The sequence below is a fragment of the Microcebus murinus genome, chromosome 1, assembly GCF_040939455.1.
Source record: "Microcebus murinus isolate Inina chromosome 1, M.murinus_Inina_mat1.0, whole genome shotgun sequence".
Lineage (NCBI taxonomy): Eukaryota > Metazoa > Chordata > Mammalia > Primates > Cheirogaleidae > Microcebus > Microcebus murinus.
The window spans coordinates 86,782,525-86,798,911 of record NC_134104.1 but is presented as its reverse complement, the minus strand read 5'-3'; the positions used below and the strand labels follow the sequence as shown (position 1 = coordinate 86,798,911).

Sequence of the window (16,387 nt, the reverse complement as noted above, 5' to 3'; positions counted from 1 at the left end):
TCCATTGAGTTTTACTTCCATAAGTGCTCATGAGTGCTGATTGGTTAGTTCCAATTTAATAGTGAGTATGGGTGGTGTTTATTTTTTCATTCTTGTGATACTTCACTTAGAACAGTCTATACTTCCATCCAGGTTGTTGCAAAAGGTATGAATTCATTTTTTATGGCTGAGTAGTACTCCATGGTATGCGTATGCCACACTTTATTAATCCACTCATGAATTGATGGGCACTTGGGTTGATTCCACATCTTTGCAATTTATATTTACCTTTTTCATTATCTGGTTAGAGGGAAAATTTATATGAACACCACCTGAATCTATTTGTGCACAATTACAGAATGTCACAGACTGAGTAGTTTATAAACAATTTAAATTTATTTATCATGGTTTTTGAGGCTGGGAAGTCCAAGATCAAGGGTCTGGTATCTGGTGAGGACCTTCTTGCTGCATCAATCCATGGCAGAAAATAGAAAGGTAAGAGAACATGAGCAAAAGAGAGGCAAAAATGGCCCAAACTCATCCTTTTATAATGAAGTTACTCTGTGATAATGAATCTACTCTGGAGATGATGATATTAACTCATGCAAAGGGCAGAGCCCTCATGGTCTAATCATCTCTTAAAGATCCCACCTCTTAATACTGTTACAATGGCAATTACATTTTAACATGAGCTTTGGAGGGGACATTCAAACCTTAACAGACATCTTTAAAAATTATATTTTAAACGTTTAAAATAGGAAGGACAAAAATCATTTGGAAAAACCTTAAAGTAAGAAGAAATTAGAAGATAGAGATTTTTGTTGATCATAAAATGCTTAGACTTTTGAATTATGCCAATGACTAATGCAGTTCAGGACATGTATTAAAGCTTATGGATGGAGATGCTAATAGACATTAGGGCAGTGGTCCCAAGTCATGATTTCTGTCATGAAACTTTTTTAGGTTCTCAGTGCTTGGCATAGTTCCTATCTCCACTAGTGCTTGGATGATCTGCCCAAATAAAAATTTGACAATGTTCTTGATAACTTAATTGTCCTGTATTAATTACAGAGAAATGTCCAAATTCCTAATTATGGCTTCAGGCCATCATATGGCTCCTCTTTCTATTTCTGACTTTCTCCTTCTACCGTGCCTTTCAGCTGGGCTACCTGTAGTTGTCCGGATCTACGCCACTGTTCACTCTCCCTGTGTCTGTGGCTTAAGCTTGTAGCTCTGCCTCATATGCCCTTATCTTACTCTTCTTTCAAGAATCAGCTGAAGCATTTCCTACTATGAAACCATTCCCAAACTCTTACCAATCTTCTATTAAACAGAATTGAGCATATCTAATTTTGTGCTCTAGCAATATATTAGATAGTATATCTATCAGTTTAAGTACAAAGCACTTAAACATTCTTGATTATCAATTTTGTTTTCTTCAACCAGACTGTAAGTTTCTTAAGAATAAGAGCTGCGTATCATCCATTTTTTGTTTATTTGATATTTATCTAACAGTATAATATTTTTACTCATAAAGGGATAATTTTTCCTCTCACGGAAAGTGAAAAGAACATCAAAGCTACCATCTAAGGTACTTTCTAACTCAGATTGTGGTTCCCTTTGTTGTTTTTGCCCATCTCTTTTCTTATAGTGTGTTTGTCTGTGAGTTTAAATGGACTATCTAATTTGGTTCCACTCTGTTTAAGTATTTGGCTTCCTCTGTGTATAGGGGTGTCTGCCACTTTCAATAAGCGTACTGAAGTGATTTGGGCACAATCAAATCTTATAATCTATATCTTAGTTCTGGTTTTAGCTTCGAATAACAGAATTAGACAAACAAAACAAGATATTTGGAGCCTGTCAGTTGCTGTTGTTGGTTCAGCTGCTCATTACTGACGTCAGAGACTCAAGCACATCGTAGCATTATTTGCCAATGTCAGCATCATGGTTTTCATCCTTATGCTTTTTACCTTATGTTTGTAAGAAAACCACTGAGGGCATCTAGCAGGGATAAGGGAGGAAAGGAATCAGTAGCCACATCAGTCACTTTTATCAGGAAAAGTTTTTCCAGAGTCTCTCAGCAGGCTTTCATTTCATATTTGCCAGATTTCTGTCACATGGCCTTCCCTTGCTCCAAGTAAGGCTTTTCCAACCTTTTATGGGATGTGGCAAGAAAGAAGAGTTGAGAAAGAGTGATATGTTGGTGGGACTGCAAATTAGTTCAATCTCTGTGGAAAGCAATATGGAGATACTTTAAAGTGATACAAGTGAATCTACCATTTGATCCAGCAATCCCATTGCTGGGCATCTACCCAAGAGATCCAATGACACTCTACAAAAAAGACACCTGCACTCGAATGTTTATAGCATCACAATTCATAATTGCAAGGCTGTGGAAACAGCCCAAGTGCCCATCAATCCAAGAATGGATTAATGAAATGTGGTATATGTATACCATGGAGTACTATTCAGCTCTAAGAAACAATGGTGAGATAGCACATCTTATATTTTCCTGGTTAGAGCTGGAACCCATACTATTAAGTGAAGTTTCCCAAGAATGGAAAAACAAGCACCACATATACTCACCAGCAAATTGGTATTAACTGAACAGCACCTAAGTGGTCACATAGGTACTGCAGTAATAGGGTATTGGGCAGGGGGGAGGGGGGCGGGTATATACATACATAATGAGTGAGATGTGCACCATCTGGGGGATGGTCATGCTGGAGACTCAGACTTGTGGGGGGAGGGGGGGAAATGGGCATTTATTGAAACCTTAAAATCTGTACCCCCATAATATGCCGAAATAAAATAAAATAAAATAAAATAAAATGTGTGACTGAGAAAAAAAAAAGAAAGAGTGATATGTTAAACAAGAGTGTGTATGTAATATTAGTAGGGGATTAAGGATTTATTTTTATCACATATGGAAGCATAAAAATTTATGTGTCATATGACAGATCCAAACAGAGCTATATAGATGTTTCAAGAATGAGAGATTACAATTGATTGGAGAGAGTATTGTCTTCCAGAGAAGCCTTATGATATGGTATCCTCTGCTCTAGAACTTAAAAGGTGAATAGAATTTCAACAGGCAGAAAATGGAATAATTAGAGTAGAGGAAGGAGTAGTAATGCTTGGTATTTAGAGATTGATCTAGTGGGTAGCCTGAAGATTTGGCTGAAGTAAAACAGAGAAATAATGGGGAGTAGTAGATTGTATAGAGTAGTGTTATCCAATAGAACTCTCATTGGTAGTGAAAGTGTTCTACATCTGCACTGTTCAATATGGTAGCCACTAGCCACATGTGGCTATGGAATACTTGAAATATGACTATTGTGAAGGAAAAGATGAATTTTTAATTTTACTTCAACTTAATTGAAATTAAATTGTTGGTTTAATTTCAGTTAAACCATCTGGTGGCTGGAGGTTACTACACTGAACGGTTCACAGGAGAACATTGTGGGTCATTGCAAATTGAGTTAAGTTTTTACTCTGAGAAAGTTGTAGATGCTACTGGAAATTAATGAGCAAAGGAGTGGCACTATGCAAATTATGTCTTTACAGGATTACTCTACTAGTTTATGGAGAATAGTGTTCAGTGAGAGAGGGCAGGGAGCCTATTGCACTAATCTAGGTTGCGGATGACAATCTTGTAGCAGGATGATATAAATGGAGGTGGTAAAAAGAGACTGGATCCTGTATATATTTGGAAGATCAAATCAATAGCATTCTTTGATGAATTAGATATGGGATGTAAGAGAAAATGAACAGTAGAGAATAGTTCTAGTTTTTGGCCTATAAAATTAAATGGCTAAAAAATATAAATTTTATTAAATGAAATGGGAAAGATTAAATGAGATAGCTATTTTATAGACAAGTAGAAGCTGGTAGCTGAAACCTAGTAAGTCTGAGCTTTCTGTACATCCAAGAATATATGTTTAATGTATAGTTCAGCAGGATCTATTTTGTAGATAAAAATTTTAGGATATCAGCATATTAGTGGCATTTAAAGTCTCATGACTCCTTGGTGGAGATTATCAAGGGACTGAGTGTAAATAGAAAAGAGGTGAGAGATAAGTACTGACTGAGTCTTGAGGCACTCCAATAGTTTAATGAGGCAGAATCAGCAAAGGAGACTTGGAAGGAACAACTAGTGAAGTAAGAAGAAAACATAATAGACATCTGCACTTGAATGTTTATGGCAGCACAATTCACTATAGCAAGGATGTAGAAACAACCCAAGTGCACATCAATCCATGAGTGGATTAATAAAATTTGGTATATGTATACAATGGAATACTACTAAATTATAAAAAACAATGGTGATCTAGCACCTCTTATATTTTCCTGGATAGAGCTTGAGCCCATCCTCTGAAGTGAGGTATCACAAGAATGGAAGGACAGGTACCACATGTACTTGCCATCAAACTGGCACTGACTGATCAACACCAAGGTGCTCACACAGCAGTAATATTATTTGGGGGTAGGGAGTTGGGGGTGGGTAAACTCACAACTAATGGATGTGGTGAGCATTGTAGTGGGGGAAAAGGCTCACCTCAAATCATGGTTGGGATGTGGCAAAGTCATAACATGTAGCCAAAAGGTTTATACCCCCATAATTTTCTGAAATAAAAAAAAATAAAAAAGAAGAAAATCAGGACAGTGAAAGTTTTGGAAGTGAAGGACTATGTAGTGTTCAACTTTGTGAAGATGCCCTAGATATGCATAAAACAATGAGGTCTGGCAACTGGTTATTGGATTTATCAAAGTGGGTCTGTGTGTATGGGAGGTGGGAGTAACTGGGGTTTGCAGCAAGCATAGTTTGTGGGGAGTAGGGAGGGCAAGAGCCTCATTGGAGGGAATTCAAGAAGAATACAAGAGAGGAATTGGAGATAATTAGACTAGGTAAAAGAGGTGCTTGATTTAGAAAAAAACATTTACATTCTAATAAATCCTGATTGTACAGGATATAGGCTTTAATTTGATAGAAGTAAAGGGAAAAAAGTACATTTTAAAGCAGACATAATTCCGTTTATTGGTTCTGGGATCAGCTGAACTGTCTCACTCTCTGCACACAATATTGGCAATTTCACTGATTTACAGCTGTCTTGTTAACTTTATCAGCCTATCAAACTGGCATTTCAAAAGTAACTGAATAATTCTATTTTAAAATTCAATCTTAATTCAAAGGTATGTTAAAGGAAAATATTTATATTTCAAATGAAGAATTGTAGCTTACTTTTTGACTTTTTGAGAAAATATGTAAGAATTATATATCATACTGGAAAGCTTTAGTGTAACCAAAAAAAGAAAAAAAAAGCAAGAAAAAAGCTTTTCCTCAGCTGTTAAGCAAAGCAATTCATCAAGAAAAATGTATTTAATACATAAATTAATGGTAAATGCAGTTTTCTAAAGTTGACAGATAGATACATAAATATTCACAACAGAAATCTCAAAGGTAGTCTAGATTTATCAAAACTCACAGGGATTAAATAATTTGCCCAAGTACATTCAACTTGTTCAAAGAAAACTTTTTGTCTTAGTGAACATTGTGAAAATTGAATGTGAGTTGTTGGTCTTGTTAAAATATCACAGTTAATGTTGTGAGCTTCTAATGTAGAACATTTTCAGTTAATATGAGATGAAGAAAGAGTTTACTTAAGTGAATCTGCTAAAAGCAGCCTGTGGAACCCTAGGGCTAAAGCTTTGGCCTCAGCCTCTCTTCAACTAAATCTCCAGAAATGTTGGCCTCTTGGCCACTGCTCTGGGACACTGTTTGTAGGTGTACTCATGAACACATTCCTGGACGTTACTGCATGTCATTCAGGAAAGGTAAATACACTAAATAATTTTCCTTTTACTTCATCATCTCCCCACTCCCCAAAGAAACAGAGCGTTTTGGTTTAGGTCATAGATTACATCCCAGCCTATGGTAACTCAGATGAATTAGAACTGCTTTGGGAATCTGCCTTTCTCATGTAAGGTATTCCTGTGGTAATTTCTAAAGATTCATGAAGTTTACATAGTAAATCTTTGAATAGCAGAAAGATTCACTTTCAGGACTGACATAGGACAACTTTAGACATTATGAACTATATTTACTTGGTCCATAGGAGGGCTTTTGCAGACATATCAAGAGCACCCTTATTCCAATTAGGATGCTGACTATAGTTTTGATAGAATCTGAAGAGGAAGAAATGTCAGTTTCTTTCAGGTAAACTATTATCTTAATTGGCCTTTTAATGACTCTTATCTGGAAATATTGCTATTAAGTACTGTTTACATTGTTACATTTATGCTGACTACACTCACTTAAATTCACTAATTTGAGTTAACATTATTTGAAAGTTTTCATGGTATGTTTTCAACATAAAATATTAGCTGAGTGTGGTGGTGTATGCCTGTAGTCCCAGCTATTTGGGAGGCTGAGGTGGGAGAATTGCTTGAGCTTATAAATTTGAGACAAACCTGGGCAACTTAGTGAGACCCCCACCTCAAAAATAAGTAAATATTTTCAAATGTATGTGTTATTTAAAAGATGGAAATAAAAATACAAAATATTAATAGTAAAAGTAGTCTGGTGTAATTACAGGACATCAATTTCAATTCTTTATACTTTTATGTATTTTTCCTTTTTGTGCAGTAAGTTTGTATTTGTAATTACAAAACATATGTATAGTAATAGATTTTGTGTTGGTGTACAATACACATCTATAAATGTTATCGTCCCTCTGTAAATGTTATTGTCCCTCTGCTAAGAAATACAGAGCATTGTCAAGATTTCTCTCCTGGAAGCAAGAATTATAGTATTATTAGAAAGCAAAACATAAACAGGAAAATATTAGAGAATAGTTTAGAAAATTAATGTTATTAACTATATTATATTTAAAAGATTTAATTGTGAAGAATGTGCTTGCTAGTGAAATTAATTTCAATCTTTCTTTAGAAAGACAAATATATAATTAAAAGTTTTCAAATTCTTAGACATATTAAGAGCACAGTTGCCTAATTTTTCAACATTTGAAATAAAGGAAGTAATTGTCAATACTTAAAGATTAGCTGTTTCAAAGAATCATAGGACCATTTGATTAGTATAATTTCTCCAATTTACCTTTTTTCCTTCTTTGAAGTTTTTAGCAGGCATCCTAAAACCTGCTGAGATTTTATCTCTTACATTTTATTCTGTATTTCCATCATTGCACAGAAGATTAGAAAAATGTCTTGTTTTATTTTTTCAGTTCATTTGGAAATTGAACAGTAGGTATGGGGAATACAAGGAGAAATGGATTTTCAATATCAAGATTTAGACATGAATGAATTTCAGAAAGAGAAATGTTATAAAGCTCCAGTGTATTGTTTCATGTTGGATTCTTCGATTCTTTATGATTTCTATAGGATAATAGGATGTTAGAACTGGAAGAAAACTTAAAAATCATCAAATCTAATGTTTTTACTTTATTTACTTATGTTTAATTTATTATTAAATTTTTATTAAAATATTTAATTGGCAAATAAAAATTGTATATATTCAAGGTATACAGCATGATGATTTGATATATGTGTATGTTGTATACCGAATACCAAAGTCAAATTGATTAATACATCCATCACCACCCAAAGTTACCATTTTTTTTGTGTGTATTATGAGAACACCTAAAATCTTTCTCATCAAATTTTAAGTAAGTGATGCATTGTTAAGTATGCTATACATTAGATCCCAAGAACTTATTTATTTTAAAAGTGAAAACTTTGTACCCTTTGATCAACAGCTCCCCATTTCCTCCACCAACCAGCTCTTGGCAACCACTATGCTACTCTCTGCTTTTATGAGTTGGACTTTTTAATTTTATTTATTTATTTAAAAAATTTTTAGAGACATGGTCTCTCTTTGTTGTCTAGGTTGGAGTGTAGTGGTACAATCACAGCTCACTGCACCCTCAGTCTCCTGGACTCTAACAGTACTCCTGCCTCAGCCTCCTGGGCAACTAAGACTACAGGAGCACATCATCATGCCTGGAAAATTTTCTTTTTTCTTTTTTTCTGTGGAGATGGGGTCTTGCTATGCTGCCTGGGCTAGTCTTGAACTCCTGGCTTTAAACCATTCTCCTACCTTGGCCTCCCAAAGTGCTGGGATTACAGGTGCAAGTCACCACATCTGTCAAGTTGTACTTTTTTTTAGATTGTACATATGTTAGATCATACAGTGTTCGTCTCTCTGTGTCTGGCTTATTTCACATAGCATAATGTCTTTCAGATTCATCTATTTTGTTATAAATGCCAGGATTTCCTTCTTTTTGAAGGCTAAATAATATTTCATGTACATTAATGACAATTCCTTTAACCATTCATACATTGACAGACATTTAGGTTGTTTTCATATCTTGCCTATGGTGAATAATGCTGCAATGAACAAGGAAGTGGAGATATCTTTTTGAGATACTCATTTTATTTTTTTAAATATATACCCTGAATGGAGATTGCTGAATCATATGATAGTTTATTCTAAATTTTTTGAAGAACCTCCATACTCGTTTTCATAATAGCTATACCAGTTTACATTCCTACCAACAGTGTACTTTTCTCCACACCCTCTCCAACACTGTCTCTTCTTTTGACTGATAATAGCCATCCTATCAGATGTGAGGCAACATCTTATTGTGCTTTGAATTTGCTTTTCCCTAATGATTGGTGATGTTGTGCACCTATTCATGTTGGCCACATTTATGTCTTCCTTAGAGAAAAGTCTGTTCAGGTCTTTTGCCAATTTTTTAATCAGGTTATATGTTTTCCTGGTATTAACTTATATGAGTTCTTTATAAATTTTGGATATTAACTTCTTATCAGATATATGGTTTGCAAATATATTTTCTCCCATTCTGTGGGTTACTCCACAGAAATTTTGTTGATTATTTCCTTTGCTGTGCAGAAACTTTTTAGTTTGAGGTAGTCCACTTGTTTATTTTTGCTTTTGTGGCCTATACTTTTGGTGTCATATCTAAAAAGTCATTACAAAGACCAATGCCACAGAAGCTTTCCCCTGTTTTCTTCTAGGAGTTTTATGGTTTCGGGTCTTACATTGAAGTCTTTAACCCATTTCAAGTTAATTTTTGGTATGGTATAAGACAAGGGTCCAATTTTATTCTTTTGTGTATAGATATCCAGTTTTTCCAACACAATTTATTGAAAACACTCTCCTTTCTCCGTTGTGTATTCTTAACACCCTTGTCACATTAGTTGACTATATATGGATGAGTTTATTTCTTGGCTGTCTATTCTGTTTCATTAATTTATTTGTCTGTTTTTATTCTAGTACCATATTATTTTTATTACTATATCTTTGTAATATAGTTTGAAATTAGGAAGTGTGATTCTTCTAGCTTTGTTCTTTCTCAAGATTTCTTTGGCCACTTGCTGTCTTTTGTGGTTCTGTATAAATCTTAGCACAGTTTTTTCTATTTCTGTGACAAAAGCCTTTGGAATTTTGATAGGAATTATATTGAATCTGTAGATCACTTTGGGTATGTGGACATTTTGACCACATTAATTCTTCTAATACAAGTATATGAGATTCATTCCATTTGATTGTGTTTTTTTCAATTTCTTTTATCAATGTCATAGTTTACATTGAACAGATATTTCACCTCTTTGGTTAAGTTTATTTCTAAGTGTTTTATTCTATTTGACGCTATTGTTAATGGGATTATTTTTCTTAAGTTCCTTTTTGGACAATTTGTTGTTAGTATAGATATACAGCTGATTTGTGTATTTTGATCTAGAATGATTTTATTTTTAGATGATGGCAACACAGGTGAAAAAAATTAAATGATTTGCCTGGGATCAAACAACTAGTTGGCATCATCTTTAGGCAAATAATGCAAGTTGCTAATTCCCCAGATAATCATCTATTTGGAATCTGACTAGTAGTTTTCTGGATATTTCTATAGTTCTATGCAGAGTGAGGTTTGGATCTGTGCACCCACATATTTGCAGTGACTGTGTCTTCCATGTGTGTATGATTTGCCTGCAATCAGTTTACTTCTTTTGTTCTTAGTTGGTTTCTTGTCTCTCATATGTTATAAAATGAGCTCAAGTGTCTTAAGACATATCAATAATGAAATTGAGCTCCCTTGGAGAATGATCTTAGACAAATAGCTTCAGAGTAATTTGTAGCCAAAACTTAACCTGTACTTGCCACTTTAGTTTTCCAACTGAATAGTTATTTGTGCACACGTTTCTATTGTATCTCTTGAAAGCGATGATACTTGTCATAAATCATTCATTTATTTCACCCAGTTTACTTTTGGCTCCCTTTCTGACTGTTTTGTAGCTCAAAAATGAATAACAACAGCAATGTATTAATCCTATGTGCCTGGTATTTTGTGTATATCATTTCTAGTCCTCAAATAACCCTGACATCTAAATATTATTTTTCACAATTTATACCATTAGAGGACATGCTGAGCAAAAAATACAGGGGAGTACAAATGCCATCTCCATTTTCAATAGTAAATAAACTGTTCTGAAGACTTGGGGTTAGGGTGGAATATTGAGTAATAAAGTATGATACTGAGTAAGGGATTACTTAAAATTCAGTAATATAATCATTGTTCTTAAATATTGTTCTACTACTTCTACCCTAAATGAGACTATAAATACCTACCTGTCTACCTTCGTTATACTGACTCTACAATAATTGATTTTAAAAACACCTATAAATTTTATCAGAATAATAAGACATAAATCAATTTAACTAAAGTAATTATTATATAGGTTTGAACATATTATAGTTCAAATTATAAGATGTAAAATATAGCCACATAGAGTAAAAATATGATATCCTACATAAATTGATTAGTAAGTTTTGAGCTTTTTTTTCATACCATTGAGCTAATAGAATAATTGATTCCTTATGTTGTGTATAGTTTTTTTTTTTTTTTTTTAACTTCTTTTTTTTTTTTTTTTTTTATTTTGGCATATTATGGGGGTACAGATTTTAAGGTTTCAATAAATGCCCATTCCCCCTCCCCCCAAAAGTCTGAGTCTCCATCATGACCATCCCCCAGATGGTGCACATCTCACTCACTATGTATGTATATACCCGCCCCCCTCCCCCCTCCCACCTGCCCAATACCCTATTACTGTAGCACCTATGTGTCTACTTAGGTGCTACTCAGTTAATACCAGTTTGCTGGAGAATATATCTGGTGCTTGTTTTTCCATTCTTGGGATACTTCACTTAGTAGTATGGGTTCCAGCTGTGTATAGTTTTTTATTAATGGATGGCTCTTATTCTACTATTAATGCAAATAATCATTTTTGTTAAAAATAATATCCTTGATATTTTAAACTCTTATGATTACAATCCCCATGAATGTTTTAGAGAGTAAATTTTCTCACTGGGAGGAATGGGTTAATTCTCAGTTAATGTGATGAATTCTGATAGAGCATCATCATTACCTGTGAGAGGTTTATTTCAAAATCATTTAACATACTTGCCAAGAAAACTGATAATTCATTGTGTTGGGAAGGTGAAAGGGGGCATATATTTTTTTTACAGTAATGAAAAATCCTTGAAATTATTTTTCTAATATCCCTAGGCTCTTCTCAAGGAATGATATGCACACAAACATGTATAAACAGAGATTTGTATAGTAAGCATTTGTAAATAACCAACACCATAAACCTCATAGTGGGATTTTTGCTGGCATATGGTAATTTTTAATAAACACCACCAAGTTAGTCAAATAAAGTGATTAATAATTGCTGGTGAAAAAGCGATAAAAAAAAAAGATGTAGATTTCAAAACCTAAATTCAAATGGTAATAAAAGACCCATAGCAATGCCATTTAGAACTTGTAGACATTACTATCTCTGAGAACAGAGCAGGTAATCCTACAAGGTCATATGAACTGTAACTGGAGGATAGAGAGAGCTAATGTCAGAGAAAGGTAGGTATCTTGATAAGAAATCTGAGACCAAGAAAATAAGTACATATTTAGGTAATAAACACCAGACAATTTGGAAGTTGGTTTGAGAGCACAATATTAGGAACCAAAGAGAACATCAGTTCTAGAGCAAAATGTTAGGAATAAGCCCTGAGCTGCTCACTATAGCGGCATATTAAAATATCAGTACAAGCACACTGGCATAGAAAAAAACTATTTGCAGACCCAAAGTTCAAAACTATTGCAGACCTAAAGTGTTATGGGGAGAAGGAATGAGAATACTGGGCAAAAGCAAGGTGACTGAAAAGCACATCTTTTACTTCAGTAACCATCATGAACCAACTCCTCAGGGTGAAGAGAAGGAAGATAAGGTGAGATGGGGAGACAGAGTATCTGTGGGGCCAAAGCGTCTGAGTTCTGAAGGAACCAAAGTTACGTCATTGCAGTCCAAAAGGGCGAGAAGGTTGGAAAAACACAAACACTAAAGCTGAGGCAGGGTACAAGTCAGGGTGTGGAGCCCAGAGTTTGGAGTTGACTTGGAGGAGGCAGGAAGCTTTGAGGCACTTAACACCGTCCAGTGGACATTTGGTGTCAGTGTGTCCAGCTTTAATGTCATTACACATATCTCAATAGGATGAATAAAGCTCGACTACTCCAGTGCTTCAAATTTTTCCAAAGGAGGACAGGTTAGGGTGGTACTGAAGCTGTGGGTGGCAGCTAAGTGGTCCTAGATATAGGTAGAAGGACTCATTAGGGGACTAAGAGTCAGGCAGGCCAGTGAGAGGATTAGAGAGAACTGTTTGTTCCTCTCTAAGCCATCTAGTATTGCAGACATTGTGATGCACATTTTTATAAGCGTGCTTGAAGAGAAAAATCAAAATTCAGCATTTTTTTTACCCTGAAGATGCTAAGTGGGATTTTCACAGTAATGAGGCTGTTCTTCAAAAATGACCTCATACTTTAAAATCTGCTACCAATTAAAGGCTTGATTGATGTAGGGCAACACTATTTAGCAGACTTCTACTTTCTAAAGAGTCTGGTGTGATTACCAGCTTTGGCAGTTAAGAGGTCACAGTGACCTTGTGTTTGCATAAGTCAATAAAATTATGATATTTATTTGAGATGATTCATCAAATAAAGCTTTGGGTTAAAAATATCTCTTGGCAAACTAATATTCTTTTGGGGGAAAAAGATAGATATATCATTGGTGGGCAAAAATAAATATCCATGTTATATAATTCCCTCCATAAGCCCACAGTTAAGTTTTTGTTCTGGGAACTTAATAATAGAATTCACTGAAATTGAGCCCTTACAAGCTGATGAGTAGTACTAAAGATCTGTATTATAAAATTTAGTAGTCTTAAGCATGTCTCTTTCTTTTATGTTAAAGAAAAATATTTTTTCATATTAGGAATTACACTATAATTCCTATTATGGAAAAATTGAAAGATGCACAAATATAGAAAATAAAAGATATCTTTATTAGTGCTATCACATTTAGCATATGTTTCCTTTGCATAAGTATGCATACATTTTTTTAAAAAGTTGCATCCAAACATATTATTTTAACCAGTTTATTTAGCCTAACTTTATGTCATTAGAATTTTATAGCACATTGTTCCTAATTATGTTTTTACTTATCCTTGTTAAATATCAATTTATAATGGTTCTGTGCTATACTATACTACAAAGTGACATGCCATAATTTACTTAACCTCTTCTTATTTTTGTGCATGCAAACTATCACCACTTTTTTCAATCTTATAAATAATACTTCTATAAAGAACCTATGCATAAATATGTCCCATATTTAGGGTGTTTTTTTAGATTAGATTCTCCCAAGTGGGATTAACATGACAAAAGATCGATCCAGATTTTTCTTTTCAACATATTATGGGGGTACAAATGTTTAGATTACATGTATTGCCTTTTCCGTCCTGACCCCCTAGAGTCAGAGCTTCAAGTGTGTCCATCCCCCAGATGAGGTACATCACACTCATTATGTATGTATCTACCCATCCTCTCCTCCCCCCTCCCATTTGCCTGATGCCACATAAATGTTATTCCTATATGTCCACTTAGGTGTTGATCAGTTAATACAAATTTGCTGGTGAGTACATGCGGTGCTTATTTTTCCATTCTTGGGATACTTCACTTAGTAGAATGGGTTCTAGCTCTATCCAGGAAAATATAAGAGGTGCTATATCACTGTTGTTTCTTATAGCTGAATAGTACTTAAACAGACTTTTATCACTTTACTCATTTCCCTCAATTAGAAAGTGAGTTTTCTCCTTCTCCAAGGTCTGGCCATGGATGTTAGGAACCATAACTACAGGATTTCAAGTTGGTTGGGGATAATGAAAGGAATTTCCAGGCAGATGATGTAGTGGGAAACCAATGACAGACAGGAAAGTAATTCTGAGAGACTATTGGGCCACCAAGGTTCAAGAGGTGAAAAAGAGAATGTAGCAGACTATCATGGTACCTGCTCTAGATAACTGGATACAGAGATGTGGAGACTAAGAGAACCAATCAAACAGTGAATCGATACTGAACAAGAACTAATACAGGTCATAGGCAATCACCTAGAGACACAGATCTACAATTTTTTATCTGAAATACTTGGGGCCAGGTTTGTTTTAAATCCAGATGTTTGAGATTGGAAAGTTTTTTTTTTTTAAGTTACATATAATGGTAATATAATACATAACACCCCAAAAGGTGTTATAAATAATAAAACATATTAATATTTTTATACTCAAACATTTGGCTCTTGTTGAGATACTTTAAAATTAATGGCAGTAAAGATGAGATCTTGCTGCCAAATGAGTTTGCTGCAAACTTACAAAAAATGGCTTTGGTTTTTGCATAGTATTTTTGTATTTAGGAAATACATACAACAAATTTTGATTATACACTTGATCTTAGCCAAAAGGCCAAGAAGTGATACAAATTTTGATTATATATTGTTATTGGCAGTTTACTTTTAGAGCTGTAGTGCATGACTATGTAAATTGCACTAAAGGGCTAGAAAAAGATTTTTAGCATGTTTCCATATATAAAAAAATAGAGATTTTATTTCCCTTTGTTTATTTTTACAAATATTTTTCCAAAGGTTGTATAAATTAGGTATTTTAAGTATATTTTGTTGAAAGAAGTGAAGTATTTGTCTGTCTCTGAATTTTTCTATCCAATCATATATTAAAAACAAATACAAATCTTTCCCTAAGACAATCAGGAGTATTTTTTCTGAAAAGTCTCCTGGTGCAAATTAGACTTTTAAAGCAAATATTTGATTAAATATTTGGAAGGCATAAACTATGATATTTAGAAAGAAGAGAAGATAGATTTACCCTCAGATTTATTCATTTCCTTGACAATTATTGCTTCTTTTTCCTGTTTAAAATTTATCTTTGCCCTGGTAATCATAAAAATTAAAATGTAGTGTTGGATATTCATACCTGAAAAAGTGACTCATTGGAAGAAAGAAGTTTGGATTCCTTTTTACTTTGTAATTTGTATGGTGGAAATGTTCTTTTTTTCCCTTTTTACACATACAACTTGATCTTTCTTAGAAATGTAAAGGTCATTATTATCAGATAAGAAAGATGGGAACATAATCAGAAGCCTCGAAAATGTAATTTATTTCCTATGTCTCTGCTATTCAAATAGATAGTTCTCTATCAACATTATTCTCAAATGCTACATAGATGGTGATTCATATATCTTCCCTTGGTATCATGTTCTTATATTTTATTATTTATATTCAGAGAATTTTGTTCAACTTCTAACCTGATTCTTTTTGTAATTTAAATTCATTACTTTAACCCTATTTTCACTTGAAACAACAAGTAGGCACTTTTCATCAAATTATATCTATTCTCATAGTTGAATATAGCATTAATCTTCAACTTTTGTTTCTCTATAGCAGCAGTCCCTAACCTTTATGGCACCAGGGACAGTTTTCATGGAAGACAATTTTTCCACAGCCTGGGGATGGGGTGGATAGTTTTGGGATGATTCAAGCATGTTACCTTTGTTGTGCACTATATTCCTATTATTATTACATTGTAACATATAATGAAAATAATTATACAACTCACTACAAGTTGGGGACCCCTGCTCTATAGTAAAAAAAATATTTAATTAAAAAATTATGCACTGCAAATTATTTTCATGCCCTCTGTATTTGGGTCAAAAGCAAAATGCAAAAACCTAATAAAGGGGTAACACTGATAAATATGGTGACAATTACCATTCAATCAATTGGTATTTATATAGGTCTAATTGAGTGGTAAGGAACAGAGTGGTGATGAATAAAGAAATGCATGAATAAAACGACATGAAGAGATTGGTCATTAGACTGTCTCTGAGGGGTGTATAGTCTACAGAGGAGATAATATGGATTTAAAAAGGGATCTAAATTCAGTCAGACAAACCTTGGTTTGAGTCTTAGCTCC

At 34.0% G+C, this 16,387-nt stretch overlaps 1 protein-coding gene and 1 pseudogene across 3 annotated transcripts in view; one reads left to right on the top strand and one right to left on the bottom strand.

The window, feature by feature from the left end:
* NAALADL2 (N-acetylated alpha-linked acidic dipeptidase like 2) overlaps positions 1 to 16,387 on the top strand; it is a 1,254,620-nt gene that overhangs the window by 588,567 nt on the left and 649,666 nt on the right. The window lies entirely within an intron of this gene.
* On the bottom strand, positions 14,730 to 14,875 carry LOC142874863 (uncharacterized; annotated as a pseudogene).